The sequence below is a fragment of the Parasteatoda tepidariorum genome, chromosome 3 (genome assembly GCF_982258835.1).
Source record: "Parasteatoda tepidariorum strain Cologne lab strain chromosome 3, Ptep-v5.0, whole genome shotgun sequence".
NCBI lineage: Eukaryota > Metazoa > Arthropoda > Arachnida > Araneae > Theridiidae > Parasteatoda > Parasteatoda tepidariorum.
The window spans coordinates 5064258-5087628 of NC_141757.1; the positions used below are offsets into that span (position 1 = coordinate 5064258).

Sequence of the window (23371 nt, forward strand, 5' to 3'; positions counted from 1 at the left end):
GCGATTGAAAAACTGAATTATCACTTTTTTGATATTGCTCACGAGGCTTTGAATACAAATTCACATCTGTTTCCGTGCATTTTTTTATGAATTTATCCATTACTTCTCAGCCATTTCATATGATTTTTATTTTTTTAAAATCTGATATTTTATACAAATTTGTTCAATAAATATTATGTCGCAACTTACTAGTTTGGCAATGATAATTTCTTTAAATTAATACTTCTTTTAAAGTTCTCCTTTTTCTGTTAATTGTCACTTTATAGCTATTTTTTGTTAAAATAGTAGACATAGTTACCTCGCATCTGTCTTAATATTGACCAATATTTAAAAGCAATATTAAATTTTTCAGTTTTCAAATTGTAATTAGCAATAGTAATTTTCATTCTTAAATTTGGAATTGCTTTTCTTTATATTGTTTTTTTTGCAGTACGCATCATAAATATTTGATATTTGATGCCAAATTTAACTTATAAATAAATGTAAATAGTGATAATTAAATGTGTTCATTCATCAAGCTATTAATTTCGGTTCAATCCTACGTCTAAATTTCGACTGCGAGAAACCTTCTAAAAGACATTTCTTGATGGTTGTTGCGTAGACGTCTGCTAAAGCCCACCGCTTGTATTAGCCATATTACGTTTACCATAGTTATCTATAAGACGTCTATACTTAAGTCATTGTGGATTACATATAAATAAGTTATTAGAAAACGTCTAGTAGACGTCGATGTTTGGTCCACGATGTCTTTTGGATAATGTGGAAGAATTCTAGATATCTGCTGGATGAATTGTGCAGCATGGGAATAAACTAATATTTTTAAGCAAAATTCAAAATTTTTTTGGACAAAAGTTAGCTATCATTTATTTAGGATTTAACTTTTCCTAGGGTTTAGAAAATGTTTTGTCCGCTAAAGTGGGATAACGAAAAGATTTGGTGGTCTAACGATTTCCCTGCATGGGTTTACATATGAAGGCGAATTTCAATTTCTGTAAAAAATTCTTTAAATCTTGTTTTGATAATAATCTTTTTTTGACTGTTCGGCTAATTCCTTAGACTACAGTTTTCGTTTTAACAATTGTAATTGTATTTAAATATAGCGAATATCTATAAAAAAATTTAGGAAAAAGTAGCAGTAATGATAATTTTCTTTTCAAAAAGTTGTCTATCGCGGGATAAACTTTTCTACAATAAGCTTACTTTTGGAGACAAACTTAAAACTTGTGGTATTTAAGTCAAATATTCGGTAGAACGTATTTAAGTCAAAAATTCGGTAGAATTTATTTTGGCTGTGAGCGAACGAAAATATTTTGTGGGAGAAAGCGAGCCAACGATTAGTATGGGTTACGTTTGTTTGCAGATTTTGAAATTGTGTGTGGAACAATTTTTGCCACATCTTTTTTTTTGGAACCTACAATGAGTAGGATTATTCATTTAGAGATGGCTTCTCCTCCCAAAGGGGTGCCCTAGGTTCAAATCCCAGAGGAGGCTTGTTTTAAAGAATTCTACTCCTGGTTTTCACAGACGACAATGCTGGTGACGAAAAATATCCTCGATGGCAGATGGTTCGAACACCCTTGCCGTCGGATTTAGTGGGAAAGGCTTCCGTGTTTTCTCTCTCTATGTTTCGCGTTTTTTCTTTAGTTGTTTTCCGCTTCGGATTAGTTTCATCAAAAAATCCTTCTGAAAAGCTAGTTTATCACAATACTTGATCCAGGAGTTCCCCTGTCTTCTGAGATGGTTTCAAAATTACAAGGCTATGGAGTTGGACATTGATAGTCCTAAACTAAAAAATGCATCGGCTGTTCAATGCCGTTTATAAAACAAAATGAACGGGCAAACAAACGTATTGAGACGAAGTTATGCTTTCCTGGCCAAAAATCAGTTAAAAATTCTTGTTGAAGCTTTTTTTTAATGGGTGGGATGATGAAAATATTTGGCTGTTCAATATAAGAATAATTTCACATGTGGTAACAGTTCCAAACAAAATTCGTATATTCGGTTTAGTTGGATTTCTTAATCAGCTATGGAAGTTGTTATGGCTTCAAATACATGTAAGCTGGTTAAAAGCAAGCATTCCTGCTATAGCTAAAACTGTTCTAGGTTGGGGGGGGGGAACAGTGGGGGTTAATGGTTAATTATTTTGTTCACCAATGGTATGATGGAGGTAATGTAGTCAGCATTTCACACCGATCGCTTTTTTCCCAGACGCTCTAATGGAAATCGATCTGAAACTGTAAGGGCTTCAAGAACTCGCCTTGTCATCGAACCCCAGTTTATTCCAAAGACAGTTCAGTGTCTTACCTACTGAGACATCGGGAATCTTTTTCTTATAGTGGTAAAAAAAATAACAATAAGCTAGTAGTTGGCAAATGAAAAGTTTGATACACTGTTATAAGCTTACGATATTTTCATATAGGCTGACTCTACTTGGTAAAATTTTAAATTTCGCTTCAAAAATCACAGAGTTCTTAAAACGTAACAAAACGCTATTTTGCCGCTATAAAGTCTAAAAATATTGCAAAATATCTGGCTAATAAAAGCACGAATAAAATAAACAAAGCACATAAATAAAAATTAAAAGCACGAGACATTAATGGAACATCGAAGAGTTGTTGATTTTTGAGAAGATAGTTTTTGTTTTTGGAATTTGAGGTTTATGCTAACTCGGAACGGGTCTTTCTATATTTCTTTTACAAGATTAACTAATCCGTTAAGGGTAGTTTAAATTTGTTACTTTATGTGTTGTTTTCAAATAAATGTTTTTTTTTTAAAAAAATGTTTCTTAATATACTTGATTCGTTACACCGTATTCTTATTTTAGTACAAGATATATATTTTTTGCTAATGATATCCAACTATAAACATAAATATGGAGCTAAAATTCAAATTTTTGGAGTTTGTTGTCATAGACTTAGCTATATATTATTTAATTCTTAGCTATATTTTATTTATTTATTTAATTTTTTTGCTGTTTAGCATTCGAAATTTTTTCTTAGGCTATCGTTTTACTAATTGGCTAAAGTTCGATGGAAGAAAATCAATGGATGGAAAATCATCTAGAGACTGTTTTTGATATAACTTTTTATCTGTGGGATTGTGTAAGGAAATTTTTGGTGGTCAAATACAGGGCTAATGGTTTCTTACAATGGAACAATTTTCGAACACAAAGTTCGCTTTTTTGGAAATTAGTTTATACTTGTTTTGGCCAAAAAAAATTTTTTAGAAAAGAGACAAATGAAATTTTTTGATGGGTTAATGCAGAGATGGGCAAACTCTCACCACAAATGATACGGGAAGACATTCGGAGTGATTGCCATTCTGCAACATTGTGATGGACAGCTAAAAAATAAAAATTACTTTAACGCTTATTATTACATATTTACTCTGTTATTTTAGTTTAGGAAAATGTGTCAACTACCTATTTTTAAACAGTAGTAAACGTTGTTTAAAAAAAGTACCTTTCATTGCTCACGGATGAACATCTTAAAAATCTTTAATCGCTCTCAACTTTAGATTTACAACTAGTCAATGAAGAATTAGTTAGAATTTTAACAAAGTGTCATCGGAGAAAATTTTTAAGTGTTGTTTGAGCATGTACAATTATTTCGAGAATTTTTTTTAAAAAAATAACTTTGGAATGGTCTAATCGTTCAAATTTTTGTTTGAGACATATCTTTTCATAATTTTTAGTGAATTTCCGAACGAAAATTTTTGGTGGGTTAAAGTGGAGTGACAAAATTTCGACAAGAAGCTGACATTTTGAGTAAAAATTCAATATTGTGGTTTCTGAAATTCTAAGTAAAGAAATGAGTTAAAACTTGTTTCTTCTGCTCTTTATTAATAATTGGTTTATAGCTCATAAAACATGTAAAACTAATTTTAGCCATAACTTCATTTTAGCTGCTGAGCTGACGAAAAGAGTTGCCGGATTTAAGCCGGATAATAATAATAATAAAAACACTGGCGCGTTTTTTGCTCAAACCACTAAAAAAAGATAGGTTAAAATAAATACAAGCAATTTTCATTAAAATAAAATATTTTTAAAAAATTCAGATTATGTTAAAGAAACTTGATAATGGTAATATTTCTTTTTGTACAGTTCGCAGCACTATTCAGTACAGTGCGCAAAAAAGAAAAGATATTGCCTTGAATAACTTTTGTTCTACTGATCGGATTTTCACGTACTAAGTGTCAATCTTAATGGCTTCTGACGTTACTTCATATATGCTAATTAATTAATGCCCTCAAAGTAGGGAGGGGGGTAAATAACATTCGAAGAAATTGGATCAAAATTTGGGGTGCTATTAAGTTAAATATATTTAGTATCGTCTCAAAAAGAGGACAAGAACTATCGCCATAACAGGAGAAGAAATTTAATATAACCATAACTGCGTAATCGACAAGAGAAAAATACTCCGTTGCTAAGCAACCCAGCTGAGAGAATAAAAAGGAATAAAATAAAAATTGATGCGAACTTTGTGCTAGCTCTAATCGAAAAGGCTTTATTTACCCATTGGCAAAATGGGTGGTCTAGGTTCGGATTTCATGGCGTCCTCACTTTTCAACTACAATAATCAAGAGTATTAGTAATTAGAACTCATTCGTTGCTATGGCGACCGCTGCTGTTTGATAATTTTTTTAGAAATCTTTTTATTTCACTTCACTTTTAATTTTGTTATGCATTAAGTTGGTGAGTTTATTTTTGAGATACGGGACCAGAGAGAACCCATAAATACTTCTTGAGTTGTGAATGAAAGAGAATTTCATTATTTGAACAATATTTTTGGTTTTTATTGTTTTAAATAAGAATCAGAAATTCTAACCTACAGATCAAACTGAATCGTTTTCCATACCAATTCCGGTGAATATCACACATAAAGACGGTCCAAACTTTTTGACACGGTCCCAAAAGTTAGAGTTGAAGCAGGAAAGAAACGATACCAAGGCCTAAACTTATCGAGGCTGAAAAAGCCAAAGAGCGTGGGCGGGAATACTTTAAGCGGTACACACAAACGGAAGAGCGAGAGGATTCCGTTCGCAAACGCAAGCATGAAGCCCGTCCCTCACATAAGTACCAAAGTGATTGAGAGAATTGAACCCTACCGAAGAGCGAATGGTGACTTTGCGAACCCTTTTCATGCAAATACGAGAACTGGGTGTTGATCACCAGTTAGAGATAAAAGGATCTATTGTCAACGTACCCAATAACATGCACAAGAGCATAAACTGTCTTCCCCGCGATATAAATGATTCATTCACTATTCATGTAAAATTGAAAAAAAAAAAACCCTAGCTTTCAAATCATATTTCATGTATGAACTTGTGAATCCGAAACGGTGTATGATGCAGCTTACAATCTCCATCAAACACCATTGTATCCATCCGAAAATGTTAATATTGATCTCGATTGGCTGGTCAATGTCTATTCAGTCATCAAAAGAATTTACATAGAATGTGATTGATCTGCATTTAAATATGTCTGCGAAATTGTGTACCGAGCAGTTCAGGATTAGCAGTTAAAGATGTCCAAGATGAAAACACTATAAAGTTTCTTTTTCAAAAAAAAATATAAAATTAGACAACAACCATTTTGCCAATGGATCGACTTGAGGCAATCACAATTTTCTTCATTTTGTAGAGAATTGTATTTTTTTTCTTTTTATTTTTTCTTATCTTCCTTTCCTTAAATAATTATGGGGGAAACATTCGTTTATCTTTTAACATACATCTAATATATTAAGTGTAATTTTAAAGATTATTTTCTCTTTTTTTAAATAGTTCTTAGAAAAATACCTTTCAGTTTCTAGGCAAAAGATTTGCTTTTAGTAGATTTCTGCTCAAAAAGCAAATATTGCTTTCGTTTTCATCTCCTTTAAAAATAAAATTTGAATCAATTTATAAATTATTTATAATTTTCCAAGATTTTAGTATTTGAACACTTGAACTTTTCAAAAAGTATTATTTGCATTTTTCGAGTTTTTTTCAACCTCTTTAAATATGAAAATTTCATACTTAAACCAAATTTTGTATTATCTTAATTACATATAGAGTTGTACGACGAATCATAAAAAAGATGTCATAAAAAGATTATAATACACATTCACAAGGTTTTAAATGATTTTTTTTTTTATAATTGATAAAATTAGTGAATGTTACGAGACATTTTAAAATATTGAAATATGTATGTTTAAGAATATTGTATGATTCATTTTTAAAGAAATTGTTTCATTCTACCAAATATGGGAATTACGTGAGCTTTCATTAGAGAAAGATAATTTTATGCATTCTGAAACTAATTTTCGTAAATTCATCATAAAATGTTGCTCAACATGTTAAACAGAGAACTGTGAAGTTTCCAATGAGAAAAACAAAGTGGAAAATAACGATGGAAAAACCGTAAAACTCCAAGAGTGAAATAGAAAATAAAAAACTAAATAAAAACAAAAAGAAAATTAGAAAAACCGCAATAGCCGCGAAAGGCGAATCAGGGCAAAATGCTCGTCTACGTGCCATGGATAGATTATCGTTAACAAGAGCATGCAGATGAATAAACAAGATTCCCGGGTATCAAGATGAGTTGATGTGAATAGGGTGGTTAGAAGTTATCGAGATTAAATTTATCCCCAAGATGCAAAGAATGTGAAGCAATAGCTTTATCGCATTTTTTAAAAGAGACTTATCGACCATGTTTCTTAAATCTAAAATTTAAAACGCGTCTAATTTATACAATATAGCCAAGGTAGAGCCGTGATGGCTCATGGGATAGAACGTTCGCCTTCCATTGAGGTTAACTGAGTTCGAATTCCAGCGATGGTTGGTCGATACGAATTTCGCATCCAACCACAGAGCTGACATGAAATATCCTTAGTGGTAGACAGATCATGTGCTAGGGTCCCATTGCGGTAAGGCTAACCATGGGAGGTTTTCTTGGTTTTCCTTTCTATGTAGCGTAAATGCGGGTTAGTTCAATCAAAAAGGTTCTCCACGAAGGCAAAATTTCCCTAATTTTTGATCCAGGACTTCCCTTGTCGTCTGGACTGGATTCAAAATTAGAAGGCTACGGAGTTGAATATTGGTAGCCCCAAATTCAAATTTGAGTCTGCTGTTCAATGACGATTATAAAAAAAAATATAGCCAAGGCTGCACTGGTTCATTCTCTGTTTCACTCTCGGTTACCACGTTTTTTTTTTCACTTTTATTTTCCGTATGTATTTTTTATTTCAATCACTTTAGTTTTATTCAATCACGTCTGCGAAGTCTTAAAAATCTGTGCCTATTTTTGAACGAGCTATTGCTTCAAACGTTGCCATTCTCAGCGCTCGCTAGACGTTAATGACTCATAACGTGGATTTTTGTGCTCTCAAAACATGTCAACTTATATTCAAATTTTCATATTTTTTTGAAGATAAGGAAATTTTTATCTTCTCGCTTTAGTTTCTGGGGATAATTCATTTAGTAACACAGCATATTAAATCAAAATAATTTAAGCGATATTAAAATTAGTTTTACGTTAAATAATGGTTATGGCTTTTAGATTGAATAAAATGCAAAAGAATACATAATTCGACACGACTTTCTTAAAAAAATCAAAGCAATGCATTTTTATTTCTTATTTAATTATTTATTTATTTTTGACTGATGCTCTGAAAAACATTCTTTAGAATGTTAAACAATTCCGTCTATAATTGAAATTTGAAATGACCCCTCTCCTCTGGAATCAAAATTAAGTAGTTACGAAATCAATTATTTCGAACAAGTTAACGTCTCCGCCCTATTCGAAATTCTTGCAAAATATAGCTTTTATTCATCGATCCAAAATCTATTGTAGAAATGTTTTAGTGTATATTAATTATAAGGACGTACTTCAATAGTGTTTATACTTTACCCTTTATTTTATTTTTTACCTTAAATTAGTCAAGTTATATGATTAATACTCAAAATATGATACTCAAAGTATGATGGGGTTTTCACTATTTTTCCTCATCTTTCCTGCCTCTCTGAACAAAATAAAGGGATAAGTTTAATTTTTGATAATTTTAATAAGTTTAATTGTTTCTGACTGTTTCAAGCAAATAAATGTTATGTCCAAACAGATTTCAATTCTGGGGTTAATTAAATCATTCTCAAGTTTCAATTGAGCATAAAAGAAACATTAACATTCTTGTCTCTTAACGGCAAAATAAAAGAACCTTTTCTATTTATAATTTCTAAAAAAAGTATATCAATACTATTTGTTGAACATATTTATTACAGCTACGAAATAATTTGTTATCCAAAAATCTCTTAAATATCTTATTTTAGTATTAGGGAGTTACAAAGTTATAAAAAGAGCAATTGTTTGAGATGATGATTCTAAAACAAGCATTGATATCCTACAATTGCCACGTATATATTTTCTACAAGTTTCTATTCTTAGTATTTGCTGTTTAATAAAATAAGGCATACTGAGCCTTTTCCTGATATAACAATATTTTTCTTTGAACTGTGATAAGTTGGGAAATAATATTAACTGCTTTTTCAAGCAAAGTTTTTTAATATTAACCTTTTTAAAAGGGCAACATTCTAAAAGTTAATGGGCGAAAATAAGTTTAAACGTCAATTATAAAATTGCATGTCCATAATTTTTGTTCATTTAAAAAAATAAAGCAGTATTTAGTAGAGTTTTTTTTGCTGTGCACACATATGCATTTACTTTTCATTACTTACATAAATAAGAAACAATAAAAAAGACAATCAATAAATATCTCAAAATTTTTAAAAAACATAGCATACTTATAGTAAATAATCAGCTGTTTTGCATCGAATAAATTTAAACAGCAGAATGTTTTTTAATTTCTTAACAAGATTTAATTCTCAGCTAGATGGCAGAAATTTCAAAAAAAATTTTTTCATAAAAAATCTTGACAATATTTTAAAAAGAATTTTTACTTTAAAGGCAAAACCTAAATTAAAGTACTAAAAAAAATGATTAGTGAATTATTGAAAAAATAATAAACGCGGAAGCGTAAGGAATAAGATTTTGAGAAATGTTAAAGTTTAATTATATAGTTGGTAAAATAGTTCTGCGAAACACGCGTGGACATGTAATTAAGACAATATATAAGATGTTGAGAAATTTTAAAGTGCTTAAAAATGTTGACTACGTATTCGTATTAATAATTAAGTACGCATTGAAGAAATTGATGAATATATGATTCCATATCTATGCATGCGTATGTACATTATTGAAATTGTATCAGTAATTGAAAGAACAAACTAAAAAAACAAAATTAGAAAAAAGCCCATGTATAATCACATTCTATCAGAAATATGCTTTTACAAAACTAGAAATTCCTCGAATAAAAGTTTTTTATTCAATAAAATGTTTTATTCAGATCCCTTTAATAATTTGCGAATCAACTTTTAGGAAACTAAAAAGAAAAATAGTATTTTATAATTAAAAAAAACTCATTAGCAATTCGTTATTAGCGAAAAAAATAAGAAAGAAACTTTACGCTACTCGTGTGTAAGTCAAGTTCTTTTTAGTTAACACCATTTAATTGTCCCTTTTAAATATTTCTTTGTTGTCGACAACTTATTTTTTTAAAAATAATTAATTTTTCTAGGCTACTACTAAGTAAAAATAGCCGTAAATATATGTAGATAAATATGGTTTTAGATAATATGTATATAAATATGTAGATAAATATATGTAGATAAATATGGTTTTAGAAAAGCATCTACACCTAATAGTTCAAAATTTTTTTCACCCACAATCAAATTAAATAATAAGAAATAATAAATAATTATTTAAAATTACTTTTTGCATAAAATTAACTTTTAGTAAGCAGGTTTAATGAGTGCGTGTAATTTTTTTTCTGCATTGAGTAATTAGTTTTAAAAATATGACTAAAAACGCAAAAAGTGAAATTAACACTAAGGTGTCTGAACTTCGGATAGCTCTCGTCACGAAACTATGGGGACCATATTTCTCAGATTGCTACTATTGCTACAGTGATATAATGAAGGTTAAGAATCGAAATATGTAAAAAAAATATGTAAAAAAAATATGCATATTCAGAGAAAATACTTTTTTGTGTCTAATTTCGTTACTTTATTAGCGGTTATAAATAAGTAGTATATTTGAGGTCACCCCATGGGAACCATTAAGATTGAGAAACGAATCAGATAATTGGAACGGAAGTTATTCAGGGTGATATATCAGGGCATTGTACATTACATGGCATGATTTCAAAATTGTTAGTTTATAGGGGAAACAGAAGTAAATTTTAAACTGCTTGAAATTATAATAATCGATTTCCAAACTTTTGCAACCAAATATATTCTTATTAGTGTTTTTGACAAACCTTAGAGTTTTATGGAAAATTCCTGATAAAAAGATTCAGCACAATTTTTGAAAAATATTTAATCAGGAACGATGCGAATCAACAGACAGTGTGGATTAGAACGTAACTGTAATATGTTTTTAGTAATATGTAATGTATACACATATAATGTGTAATGACTGGTTTTAGGCTGATTTTAAAGTAAATTGGATCAATTGCAGCAACAACAAAAAGCATCGCTATATATTCAGGGGTCTGTCCAGACATTTTGTGAAAGGTCGGGTTTTTGTTAAATTATGAAAAAATTACTCACATTCTTTCAACCACAGGGTCTTGTTTTCATGAATTTGTGCAAATAGGGTCCGGCTATTGCAAAAAACTTTTTCAAGGAGTTTTTAAATTGTAAATAGATACAAGATTATGCTCAGCAGTGGAAAATTATAATGAAAAAAAAAACTAAATTTTCAAAAATAAACAACATTTGCTGCTTCTAAATTAGAGATGCAACTTACAAATATTTCATATTTAGCCTATACTGCTGAACACAGAATATTCATTTCGAACGAATAATGGAAGAATCGACTGCCGAAGACAAAACTCAATTCGTTTACATCCATCTTTCTTGTTTTCTGCCCTGGGAAGGGTTTATTCAATTAAGAAAACAATAATGAAGATAAACAAATTTGTGAAGGGTCCGTTTAAAAGAAAAATCATTTTGTGAAGGGTCCCTTTTTAAGTTAAAATATTTTAATGAAAAGATATTTTGTGAAGGGTCCGTTAACGGACCCAAATTTCTTCTAAACAGACCCCTGATATTACTAACATTTTAACTATTTGTGTTAAGTACCATTAAGAAATAAAAATTAATAACTTCAGCTAGAAATTTAAAAAAAAATTGCGTAGGTAAATATCAATTATATTACTAAAATTTATTTGCGCACTAAAAATTTCTAATCTTAATATTAATTTATTTTTATATTGCGGAAGACTGCGCCCCCCCCCCTGTATTTTTGAGGGTCAGAAATTCAAATCCGTTAAAAAAAAAAGGTATGCTTATTCAAAGAAAGTACAATTTTGTGTCTAATTAGGTAATTTTAAATATCGTGCGTACAAATCTGTTCAAAATCCGATCATTGGGAGAAAAAGTTATTCAGAGTGATTCAATATTTTTTTGAGCACTGTACTTGATGTATATAAATGAATAAAAACTTAAATTATTCACATATTTCAAAAAACCAAGTTTAGCTTCAATCAAAATAAAAAATTCTGAAGCTTGAAGACATGAAAATATTTTTTTTTTATCATTGTATCATTATACAACTTGTAGTAGGTAAGTAAGTGATTGTTTCTGTCACATTATCTGTTATAGCATATTATTACTGGCAGCAACAGCATTAGACGTCTGGTGCATTATTGTAACATAAAATTTTTTATTTATAGCTTTTAATCAATAGTAATCAATAAATTCAATTTAAACACAATAGAAAATTTGTTTATACGCATAGGCTTAGAATATGGTGAATAATTGAAAAAAAAAATGCCAATAAAAGTTTGCTTTTAAATAAAAGACTTTTTTTTAAATAAAATCCTTGGAATTTTTTAGAAAATGTCAACTTTTATTGCTACCTTGTTAACGACTGTTTACAATAGACGAACATTTTGAAGACACGGATAAAGGTTTATTACCATGGGGACTAACATTTGAAGGCAAAATTCAAATTTGTCATTTCAAGGACAAAAAGCTTTATAGTTTGCTCTTGTTAGGTAAGATCATTTTGCGGATGGGATAACATAAATTTTATTCAAATTAATATGCGTTAATAATTTCCTATTCTGGGCTATTTTTTGGAAGTAAAAATAAAGTGTTTTCTAAATGAAAGCACTGTTAAATTTTTTTCAATTCAAAACTTTCTTAACAAATGGGAAAGCGAATATCTTATATGGGTTAACAATGTCGTGAGTTGGGCTTAAATTTGGATCCAAGAAATTAAAATTTCTGTTTTTATTTCTTTCGTTCAGCTAAAATTAATTTCGAATATTATCTAATATATATAACTCTCTTACGTGGCTCCCAAATATTGGCTGTATTTCTTTTCCGCCGGTGGCAACGTTTGCTTTGTTTTGTTTACGTTACTATATCTCTTACACGGCGACAAAAAAAGCCTCATTACAACTCCCCGAATGGCAACGCTAGAAAATCGACCAATGATTGCCGCTAAAAATGTCACATGCCAAATCTAGCTGAGGTGGCTCAACATATAGCGCTTTTAAAAACGGAAACTGAAATAACCAGAGAGCATCAACTGTGGCAATCTCATACTATTAAGCTAGGCAGAAGTGAGTAGTCTTTGTCGATAGATCTCCATTTTGGTATTTTGCAGAAAGCGAATATTACGAATTTATTTGACGATTTTTGATTTATATCACGAATTATACTGTAGCACATTTCTAATAGGTTTAACGAATAACATGTCATTTATTTGAATTCAAATTTATTTTAATGACATAGTATTTACTAAAAAGATGTAATTTTTTTTTAAAAAAAAGTTCTTATATGGATTTGAATGATTGTTTGGAATTCTTAGAATTTTGTGCATTTGCAATGTATACCTAAGTTAGTAGCGAGCGAAGCGAGATTGGTTTGCGAAGCAAACCATATAAGAAAGCGTTGCAATTTTCGGGGGTTGGCGAGCGTTAGCGTGCAGGGGTCGCAGCCCACTAGTAATTATACCTTTTAATATATTAATTATTATAGTTTTTAAATATTATTATATCTTTTTTGTGGAGAGATAACGATTTATTTATTGTGATATCGATTTTCGAAATTCGATAATAAATTCAAACTTTTGATTATTTTGTCAAAAAACAGCGAAATCTTGTGCTGGCCAATTTTTTGGTGATCAAATAAAAGTTACCGATTTCCTGTAATTTTTATTAAAATTTAAAAAATTTTAAAAATTGCCAGAAAATTTTTCTGTTTGTAAGTATCACTGGTAGAATTCTCATAAAAGGTTATAAAAGTAACGCAATTTTATAAATGATTTTTTTTTCGAATAATTATTTGGACAAAAAAAAAAGTTTTTTTTAAATTAATGAAAATGGAAAAGATTGTGTTTAAAAAAATATGTACCTTGTGTTTTAAAATCTACAATTTTGAGAAGAAAAAAAGCCAGCAAAAAGAACAGGTTGCAACGTTAAGAGTTTCTTTTATTTTTTTCATAAAAAAGAAACTATAAATAGTGTTGTTGCAACTAGAAAAAAAACTAGAATTGTTTTTTAATCATTATTGAGAAGTGAAACTTGAATTTAATTTTTGATCGAAACAGGTAATCATAAAATTAAGCATGGAACATGAGAATGAAATTCGTACCTGAATTATGGTTTATCCCACTATGCACCTAAATCAACGTCATCGCTCTTCCATATCAGGAAAAAAAAAGGCTACAACTTGTTCTGTAAAAATTGAAAAGAAAATTATAAGAGAACAAATGTGGTAATCAGCATTTCAAATCACAAAATTTAATAAAAATTTATTGAAAAATTAACGACACTTACATTTTAAAAAAACGAATGCGTGCTATGTGCGAAGGATCACGGGAACAGGTAGAAACGACAGCAACTTTATAGTTTGTCTATTTATTGAACTCCCCTTAGGACAAAGACTAAAGTCGTCTACTGCTATGGAGTCGCAGTCGTTTCAGGTGGCCGGGGTGCCTGAGGTCGGGGGGTGCAAGTGACCCTTTTTACCCCTTCATCATGTGGTGAGGATCGTTGAGGTGGTATGCGTCCTTGTAAAATAAAAGTAAGTATTATTAAGTGGACACATTACCCAAGTATTTATCATCAGAGATGATGCAGATTGAACAGTCTGGAAAAAAAGATATCACCCTGAATAACTTTCGTTCTAATGATCGGATTTTCACAAACTAAGTGTTAAACTTAATGGTTCCGGGGGTTACTTCAAATATACTAATTAGAGCTAACTATTAATCAAGTAACGAAATCAGACACAAAAACGTACTTTCTCTGAATAAACATATATATATATATTTACATATTTGGAATCCTGACCCTTGAAATCGAGGGTCGACAAAATTTCGACAAAATTGGGTCACGATAAAGATTTATATATATGGTGAAAGTTTAAAAGAATGCCAAATTACCTTGTCATAAGGTGAAACAATTAAAAACAACCTCAAAAAAATTAAATGCATGGCAAGACTGCGAAACGTGTTTCTCCGTTGCAACGCACCAAGAGGAGAATTTTTGAGGCTGCTTTCTGGGTAAAGAAAACAGATTGTTTTTTTTTCCTTCCATTTTTTACTCTCCTTTAAAGGTAAAATTTGAATCTATTAATAAATTATTTACGATTTTCCAAGATTTTAGAATCTGAAGGTTGAACTTCCTATCTGACATTTTTTAAAGCTGTTTTAACGTCATTTGTATGAAAATTTTGAACTAAAACCAAATTTACTTAAGTCATTATAAATTTATGAAGAGTTGTAGGGCTAATTACTTTTACCCCTCAGTTCGAGTCTCTTAGGTAAGGGAAAGAAAAAAATAAGTTCCAGCAAAAAAAATTTGGAGGACCCGAAAAAGATTTCGATTTTGATGCAAAATCGCAAGTTTTTGTAAAATTCACGATATTTCTTTTCGATAAAATTGAAATGTTACAACATTCCAGTAACAACATTCCTTAGTAAATGTCCAACAATATACAAAACCACAACATTCAATATTTAATTTCGAAATTTTAGATGTAACATTTTTTAAATAACAAGCAATTTTTAAATTTAGAATTCTTAAAGAAATTAGCTAATTACTTATATGAGTCCACTCTTAAAACTATTAATCATGCATAAACTATCCTACTACCCTACATGGGAACCCTAGAATTTGCTCTTCATAAGATTTGCGAATGATACTAAGTAAACTTGGTTTGCAGTAAAAGAATGGATGTTATTTACGCACTCATTTCATTAGTTTATTACAAAGTATTGTGGCGCCAGGCATGGTGCGTATGCGCCAAAAGAATCAACGGGATTACAAACACACGATCGGCAACCTTGGAACTGCCTCAGTATTTAAGGAGCTTCGAACTTTACTCAGTCTCTATCCCACACAGTCTTACTTAATTTTTATGTTTCTGTTTTTAGCTTGTTATGTTCAGTTGTTAAATAAATGTTTAAGTTTATTGTTGTCATAGTTGTCTTCAACTTAATATGAGAGGGTTCCTCCCCCTCAATTGGTGACCCTTGTGTTTATTATGTTTTTGGATACGCTATTATCCGTTGTTTTACAATTTGGAATAACTGCTTGAATTTGGTAATGTACAATTTCCTCTCTTATTTGGTCAACTGCTTTGCTTTGCACTACTTAAAATTTAAACTTAATGTATAGTAATATCTTTTTATTGTATAATGTTAGACTGAAATTTTTAAACATTATTGTAAGAGACTTTAATTAGTAGTTATTGAATTTGAATATACGAACTTTAAATGCTGTTGTATATATTTCTTAGTATAATATTTGTAGTTTTGAATCATTCTTAGTCATGTAAATACTTATTTTTATTGTGAATATTTCCATATATTCTCTAGTTATTGAATTGTTCTAATGTATATATATACAACTAGTTCAGTTTGAAAATTTTCATGAGTGAATCTTTAACTAGTTGCTTAGTTTTGTGTTAACATGGCTGATAAAGATAAAACGGGAACTGAAACTGAAATTCATAAGATTGGCCTTCGCTTACCTGGATTTTGGATTGATAATCCAAGTCTATATTTTACGCAGATTGAGGCTAATTTTAAATTATCAGGGATTACTTCTGAATCTACTATGTATTGCTGTTTAATCTCTGTTCTTGATCAGAATATTATGCAAGTAATTGCGGACTTGGTCAGAAACCCAAATTTGGAAAAGCCTTACACTGCCGTTAAGGATAGACTTATTGCAGAATTTTCCTTGTCCGAGAGTAAAAGAATTCAAACTTTACTTCAGGACCTTGCATTGGGGGATTCTAAGCCGTCTGCCTTGTTGCGACATATGCGAGAATTAGCAGGATCTAATTTTTCAAATGAGGTTATTAAATCTATTTGGCTATCTCATTTACCCTCATCTATTCAGTCTATTTTAAGTGTTAGTACGGAAGGTTTAGACACTTTGTCAACTTTGGCAGATAAGGTTTCTGAAGTAACTAGTTTTTCTGCAACTTCAAGTTGTAATGAAGTTGTAAATAGAGATTCACTTATGGAAAAAATAGCTCAAATGTCTACGGATTTGGCAGAGTTGAAAAACGAAATAAAATCTATGCGTAGATACCGAAGTCTATCCCGTAGTCGTTTGCGCTCCAAATCAAATGTTTCGAAAAGTTTTTCTCACACTTCTAAAGGTGAAGCAGAGAGTCAAACTGCCGAAACGGAAATGTGTTGGTATCATAGGAAGTATGCTAAAAAAGCACACAAATGTATTGAGCCTTGCAATTTTAATTTAAACTGATGAGCTCTACTATTAGTCCGGTGGTTAATAGTAGTGAGAATTTAAAATTTAGCCACCGACTTTTTGTTTCTGATCGCAAAACTAAGTTAATGTTCTTGGTCGATAGCGGATCTGATGTAAGTTTATTGCCTATAACATTTAAAGGTTGCAGGCCAACATCAAATTATGTGTTGCATGCTGCTAACGGCACTGCTATTAAAACATTTGGTGTTAAACTTATGTCGCTAGATTTTGGTTTACATCGAAAATTTGATTTTGCATTTATAATTGCGAATGTTTCAAAACCAATTTTAGGCGCGGATTTCTTACGACATTTTGAGTTGTTAATCGATCTTAAAAATAAGAAATTAATTGATACGAAAACGTCTTTGGCTCATCAAGGTAAAATCTTTCCATCCTCAATCCAAAGTGTTAAAACAATATTTGGCAATACCAAATATCACGATTTAATTCAGGAATTTTCTGAAATTACTAGAGTTAGACCTAATTATCTTAAAATTAAGCACGATACAGTGCATTATATTAACACGATTGGTCCTCCGGTCGCTTCAAAAGTTCGCAGATTGAATTCTGTTAAACTTCAAGCTGCCAAATCTGAATTTGATTTCATGCTGCAACATGGTATTTGTAGGCCATCCAAAAGTCCTTGGGCCAGCGCCCTACACATGGTCCCAAAAAGTAACTCTGATTGGCGACCTACCGGCGATTACAGAGCTTTAAACGCCTGTACTCGGCCTGATAAATATCCTTTACCAAATTTGCAGGATTTTTCTCAAAATCTGTTTGGCAAGAAAATATTTAGTATTATAGATTTTGTTAAAGCATATAATCAAATTCCCGTAGCAGAACAAGACATTGAGAAAACTGCAGTTATAACACCTTTTGGGTTATTTGAATTTTTGTATCTGCCTTACGGTTTGTGTAAATGCACCTCAAACCTTCCAACGTTTTATTAACGAAGTTTTATATGGTTTAGATTTTGTATTTGCTTATATTGATGATATTCTCGTGGCAAGTGCTAACGAGACTGAACATTTGTATCACTTACGTTTAATATTTGAACGTTTAAAACAGTATGGTTTAACAATTAATGCTTCTAAGTGTATTTTTGGATCTTTTGAAGTACCCTTCCTTGGACATTTAGTAAATGAGCATGGTGTTAAACCCTTACCACATAAAGTAGATGCAATTGTTAACTATTCTAAACCCAAAACTCTAAAAGATTTACGCAGGTTTCTTGGGTGTTTAAATTTCTATAGGAGATTTATTCCCAAAGCGGCAGAATTGCATGCCCCGTTAAACGCTTTACTTGGGGGTAGTAAAAAAGGCGATAGTAAAACTATTAACTGGACTGCAGAGTTAGAAAATTCTTTCGAAAAATGCAAAGAAAGTATTGTAAACATTACTCAGTTATCTCACCCAGCACCTGATTGCCAGTTAGTGCTGTTTACGGACGCTAGTGACATTGCAGTAGCAGGCGCCTTACATGAAAAAACTGGATCTGGTTATATACCTTTATCCTTTTTCTCCAAAAAGTTAAATAATGCCCAAGTTAAATATTCTGTTTATGACAAAGAACTTTTGGCGATTTATTTGTCAATAATTCATTTTCGTTATATGTTGGAAGGAAGGGTATTTCATGTTATAACTGATCACAAACCTTTGACACACGCCTTTGCCCAAAGTTTTGAAAAGTGCTCTCCTAGACGTTTACGACAATTAGAATTTATATCACAGTTTACTTGCGACTTACGATATTTAGCAGGCGCAGAAAACTTAGTGGCAGACGCTTTGTCAAGAGTAGAAGAAATTGCTTTTCCTGACAAAATTGATTATGTGCAAATTGCAGCTGAGCAGTTGACTGATGAGGAATTGCAGGTATATTTAAAAAATCCAGATGTTACTAATCTTAAATTTAAATTAATTGTTTTGCCTAATTCTGATGTAAATTTGTATTTTGATGTCTCCCAACCTAGTGCTCGTTTGTATGTACCCATGAAATTTCGAAAAATGATTTTCGATTCTGTACATAACCTTGCACACATCAGTGCCCGATCTACTTTAAGACAGTTATGTAGTACATATGTTTGGCCTTCAATTCGAAAAGACATTGTTCAGTGGTGTCGCACTTGTTTAAGTTGCCAAAAGGCTAAAATACATCGACACGTTATATCACCATTGGGTAAAATTCCTGTGCCTAATGCTAGGTTCCAGCACGTGCATTTGGACCTGATTGGCCCATTACCGGTGTGTCGAGGATATAAGTACTGCTTAACTTTAATTGATCGGTTTACACGATGGGTTGAGGTGGTACCTCTACAAGATATCACGGCAAATACAGTAGCACGAGCAGTGATTTTTAATTGGGTTTCACGGTTTGGTGCTCCTGTTAGAATTTCAAATGATCAGGGAAGACAACTGGATTCCTTCACTTTCAAGAAATTAGCACAAATTCTGGGTGTTGAAATTATTCGTACGACTGCATACAATCCTAAGGCCAATGGGATGATTGAACGTGTTCATAGAACATTAAAAGCAGCCCTTATGTGCTATACTACAGATTCTTGGCTTGATAATTTGCCACTAGTTCTCCTGGGTTTGAGGACTGCTGTTCGGAAGGATTGGAACTTCTCTTCTGCTGAGTTAGTCTATGGACAAACATTGAGAGTTCCCGGAGAGTTCTTTACTAACTCGAGAAATGACATCTCGCAGTCTGAATTGATTTCCCAGTTGCGTAAGGCATTTAGTGAGGTCAAGCCTGTAGCTTCTGTTTGGCATGACAAACGAGTCGTTTATGTACCAAAAGATCTTCAGACTTGTACGCATGTGTTCGTGCGACATGACGCCGTACGGAGACCATTACAACCTCCGTATGATGGTCCATATTCAGTTCTTAAAAAAAAATCTAAAATCTATCTTTTGCAGATCTCTACGAAGAAAAAGTGGATTTCTATTGACAGGTTGAAACCAGCGTATTTGCCAGTGGACGAGCCCCATACTTTATTCCACGATGATTCTCCTTGCCAGTCTGACCTTTCTTCAACTACAACTACCGAGTCTCCTTTGCCAGAAAAGGTACCGGACCCAAAGAAGTACGTTACTCGGTATGGTAGAAGAGTTCGTTTCAGAATCTGACGACTATGAAACTCCGGTGGGGAGTGATGTGGCGCCAGGCATGGTGCGTATGCGCCAAAAGAATCAACGGGATTACAAACACACGATCGGCAACCTTGGAACTGCCTCAGTATTTAAGGAGCTTCGAACTTTACTCAGTCTCTATCCCACACAGTCTTACTTAATTTTTATGTTTCTGTTTTTAGCTTGTTATGTTCAGTTGTTAAATAAATGTTTAAGTTTATTGTTGTCATAGTTGTCTTCAACTTAATATGAGAGGGTTCCTCCCCCTCAGTATAATTTATAAAATTAAAAGAAAGGGAAATGTAGGTTTAAAATACCCCCTAATGAAACAAGAGAACAATTGTTTTTACAATACTTTTTTAACTTTGACATTCCTCTCATGAGATAATTTCTCTTCTCCCTTTTTTATTATTCCAGCTTATGCATTCTTGTATTAATTTTTGCATTTTATATTTGAAATTTCAAAGTCGAATGGCATGAGATGATGATTCTAAAAATAGCACAGTTTTTTGAATCGATGACAAATAAGGCATATCGAGCATTTTCCTGATATGCAACATTTTTTTGAATTGTGCTAAAGTTGAAAAATAATATTTACAACTTTTTAAGCAAATTTTTTCAACATTATTCTTTTTAAAAGGGCAACTTTCTTAAAGTTAAATGAGAGGAATAACTTTGAACGTCAAAATAAAATTGTATGTCCGTAATTTTTTGTTCATTTAAAAAACGAAACAAAATGTTATATTTTTTGCTGTGCATTAGCGTTTTGCTTAGGCATTAGCGTTTCGTTACTCAAATAAATAAGAAACTATAAAAAAGACGATCTTCATTTTCTAGCTTCATTTTTCGAATAAAATAGTATGCTTAGTAAATAGACAGTTTGAAGCGAACAAATTTGATTTGCAGAATATTTTTAATTTCTTGATAAGATTTAATTTTCAACTAGCTAACAATTATTCTATATTTTCTTTTAAAAAAACATGACAATAACTTAAAAAGGTATTTTACTTTAAAGGAAAACCAAATGTAAAGTACTAAAACTATTGATTAGTATACTAATGACAAATAATATACGTGTTAGCTTTAAGAATAAGATTTTGAGAAATGCAAAAATTTAATTAAATAGTTGGTAAAATAATTCTGTAAAACACGAGCAGACGGGTAGTTAACAAACTATAATTTTAAGATGCTTGAAAACGATGACTACGTATTCGTATCAATTATTGTAAAATATATAATGTAGAAATTGATAAACATATTATTCCAAATCTATGCATATGTTGTTATTGAAGGAACAAGCTAAAAAATAAAATTAATAAGAGCTGATGCATAATCGCATTCTATCACAAACATGCTCTTATGAAAATACTATTCGTTGAATAAAATATTTTGATTCAATAAAATGTTTTATTAAAAGCCCTTTATCAAATTACGAATAGATTTTTAGACGACAAAAAAAGAAAAATCGTATTTCATAATTAAAGCAAAAATTCAGAATAAAAAATATTTTTAAAAACCACGTTTTTGTAGTGGAGAATAATAATTAAAAAAACATTTGAAAAACGAAAAACGTGGGGCGCATGAAATACATAACAGTACATATACACATTTTTTTACTCATATACATGCACAGCCACATATACATCCACATATGCATATACACAAATATATTCCAAATATGCATCCACATTCAGATACAGATATACATACACATATTCTCAAGAGCACACATACACACACTAATACAACATTACTGTTATGTATTTCATGCGCCCCACGTTTTTCGTCTTTCACATTTTTTTTTTCAAATTATTATTCTCCACTACAAAAACGTGGTTTTCAAAAATATCTTTTTTTATTTAGATTATTTATTTAGAAAAATGGTGTATTGATTTTTGAAGTTTGTTTAGTTGGTTGTCAAACTATGGATCCTTCTTGTGTTTCATAAAATTCAAACATAAGAGTGAAAAAAAAAAGCAAAATTTTTCTAAGCCTATTCGCAAAGGAAGAGTGCTCGATAAAAAAATTTCAGGAAACTGAAAGTACTTTTAAACTAGGTGTAATCTTTATTTTGTTTTACCTGAAAAAAAATTACAATCCAATTTATATCAGCTGCACCATTCTGTCCTGTCTGAATATTTTCTAAACAGCTTTAGTGTGTTGAGTCGGTTATTCGTTGGAAAGCACTACGAGCTGGAGAATCACCATTTTGGTCATCAGGTTCGTTTAGTCCTTTTGACAGAGCCGGAATAACGTGAATAACATCTTGTGTAATTAATCGAGCAAATCTATTTACTATTACATCTTTATAGAGTGGGTTATTTGCAATAAGCCAATCAAGTGCCTTGTAGACTCGATCTGGTGATATGTTAGTCTCTTGTTACATTTAAGTTCTGCAGAGTTTCAATCACTACAATAATTCTTATATCTGAGCTCCATCGAGGAAGCATTTCAGGCAGTTTTTCACTAACTTCAAAGATATCGAAAGCAAATAATGTGGCATGTCCTTTAAAACCGTATTGGCCAAATCTTTCTGGAAATTTAATAACTTTGATGTACGGAATGATGCGGTGAAGTAAATGTCGCTCTGGTTTAGTTACTGCTGCAATTTCACCAGGAATATCACCTGGTAGCAAGTTATTCCAATACGCCTTAGATGGAGCATGACTTTTTGAGCTTTTCAAGTGCGTATTGCATCGATAGCATGCAAGCAAATCATTTTTAGCGACAAGTTCCGGTGGCAAGTATGACTTTGCTGACGTTAAACGATATTTAGCTATTTGATTAGGGTAGCATTTTTTCTGGAAGATTACATAGCACTTGCCGCAATAAGTGTCTATGGTTGAGTAGAAATCTGCCCGAGTAGACTATATTTGAGTGTGCCCCTTGATTCCCGCCAAGTTGTGATCACGGCTGATCGCCAAGCTGGGCGATGATGAAACTCAATCGTGATTCTGATTGGTTTAGATTTTAGCGTTATTTTTAAATGTTCAACGGTATATGTAATGTTAGAGGTCCATTAGTTCTACGTTGAATACCGGTTGGTACGGTTACTTTTGCTTCTGGTCAATAAGATTGAAGGTATGTGGGCAGTCATAAAAAGGGACTTTAGAACTTAATGTGGTGACCTGCCTACTACAACTCAACGCTGCTAGTCTGGTATCCCATAGCAACGAAGAACACGAAAGAGAAACTAATGTTTTTTTTTTTGCTTTTTGATAATTCTCCTGTTTTTTAATATGTACTTTATTATTATTATTTAAGGCTGCTAATATATTATATTTTATCAGTGGCGTACGCAAGGGAGGGGTTTAGGGGTTTAAACACCCCCCTTGAGCTCAGACAAAATTGCAAAAATAAAAATTTTAGTAGAAATTATGCGAGCTATTATTTTTTAAGACTAT

At 31.4% G+C, this 23371-nt stretch overlaps 2 long non-coding RNA genes across 2 annotated transcripts in view; both read right to left on the reverse strand.

Moving 5' to 3' along the window:
- Positions 1-13790, reverse strand: part of LOC122272915 (uncharacterized) — a 38749-nt gene extending 24959 nt beyond the window's left edge. The window contains exon 1 of the long non-coding RNA XR_015432253.1: positions 13699-13790. This is a non-coding gene — a long non-coding RNA (uncharacterized LOC122272915). The remainder of the gene's footprint in view (positions 1-13698) is intronic.
- Positions 13791-13894: 104 nt separating this feature from the next.
- The window catches only part of LOC147812722 (uncharacterized), a 37375-nt gene continuing 27898 nt past the window's right edge, over positions 13895-23371 (reverse strand). Inside the window, exon 6 of the long non-coding RNA XR_015432254.1 lies at positions 13895-14116. This is a non-coding gene — a long non-coding RNA (uncharacterized LOC147812722). The remainder of the gene's footprint in view (positions 14117-23371) is intronic.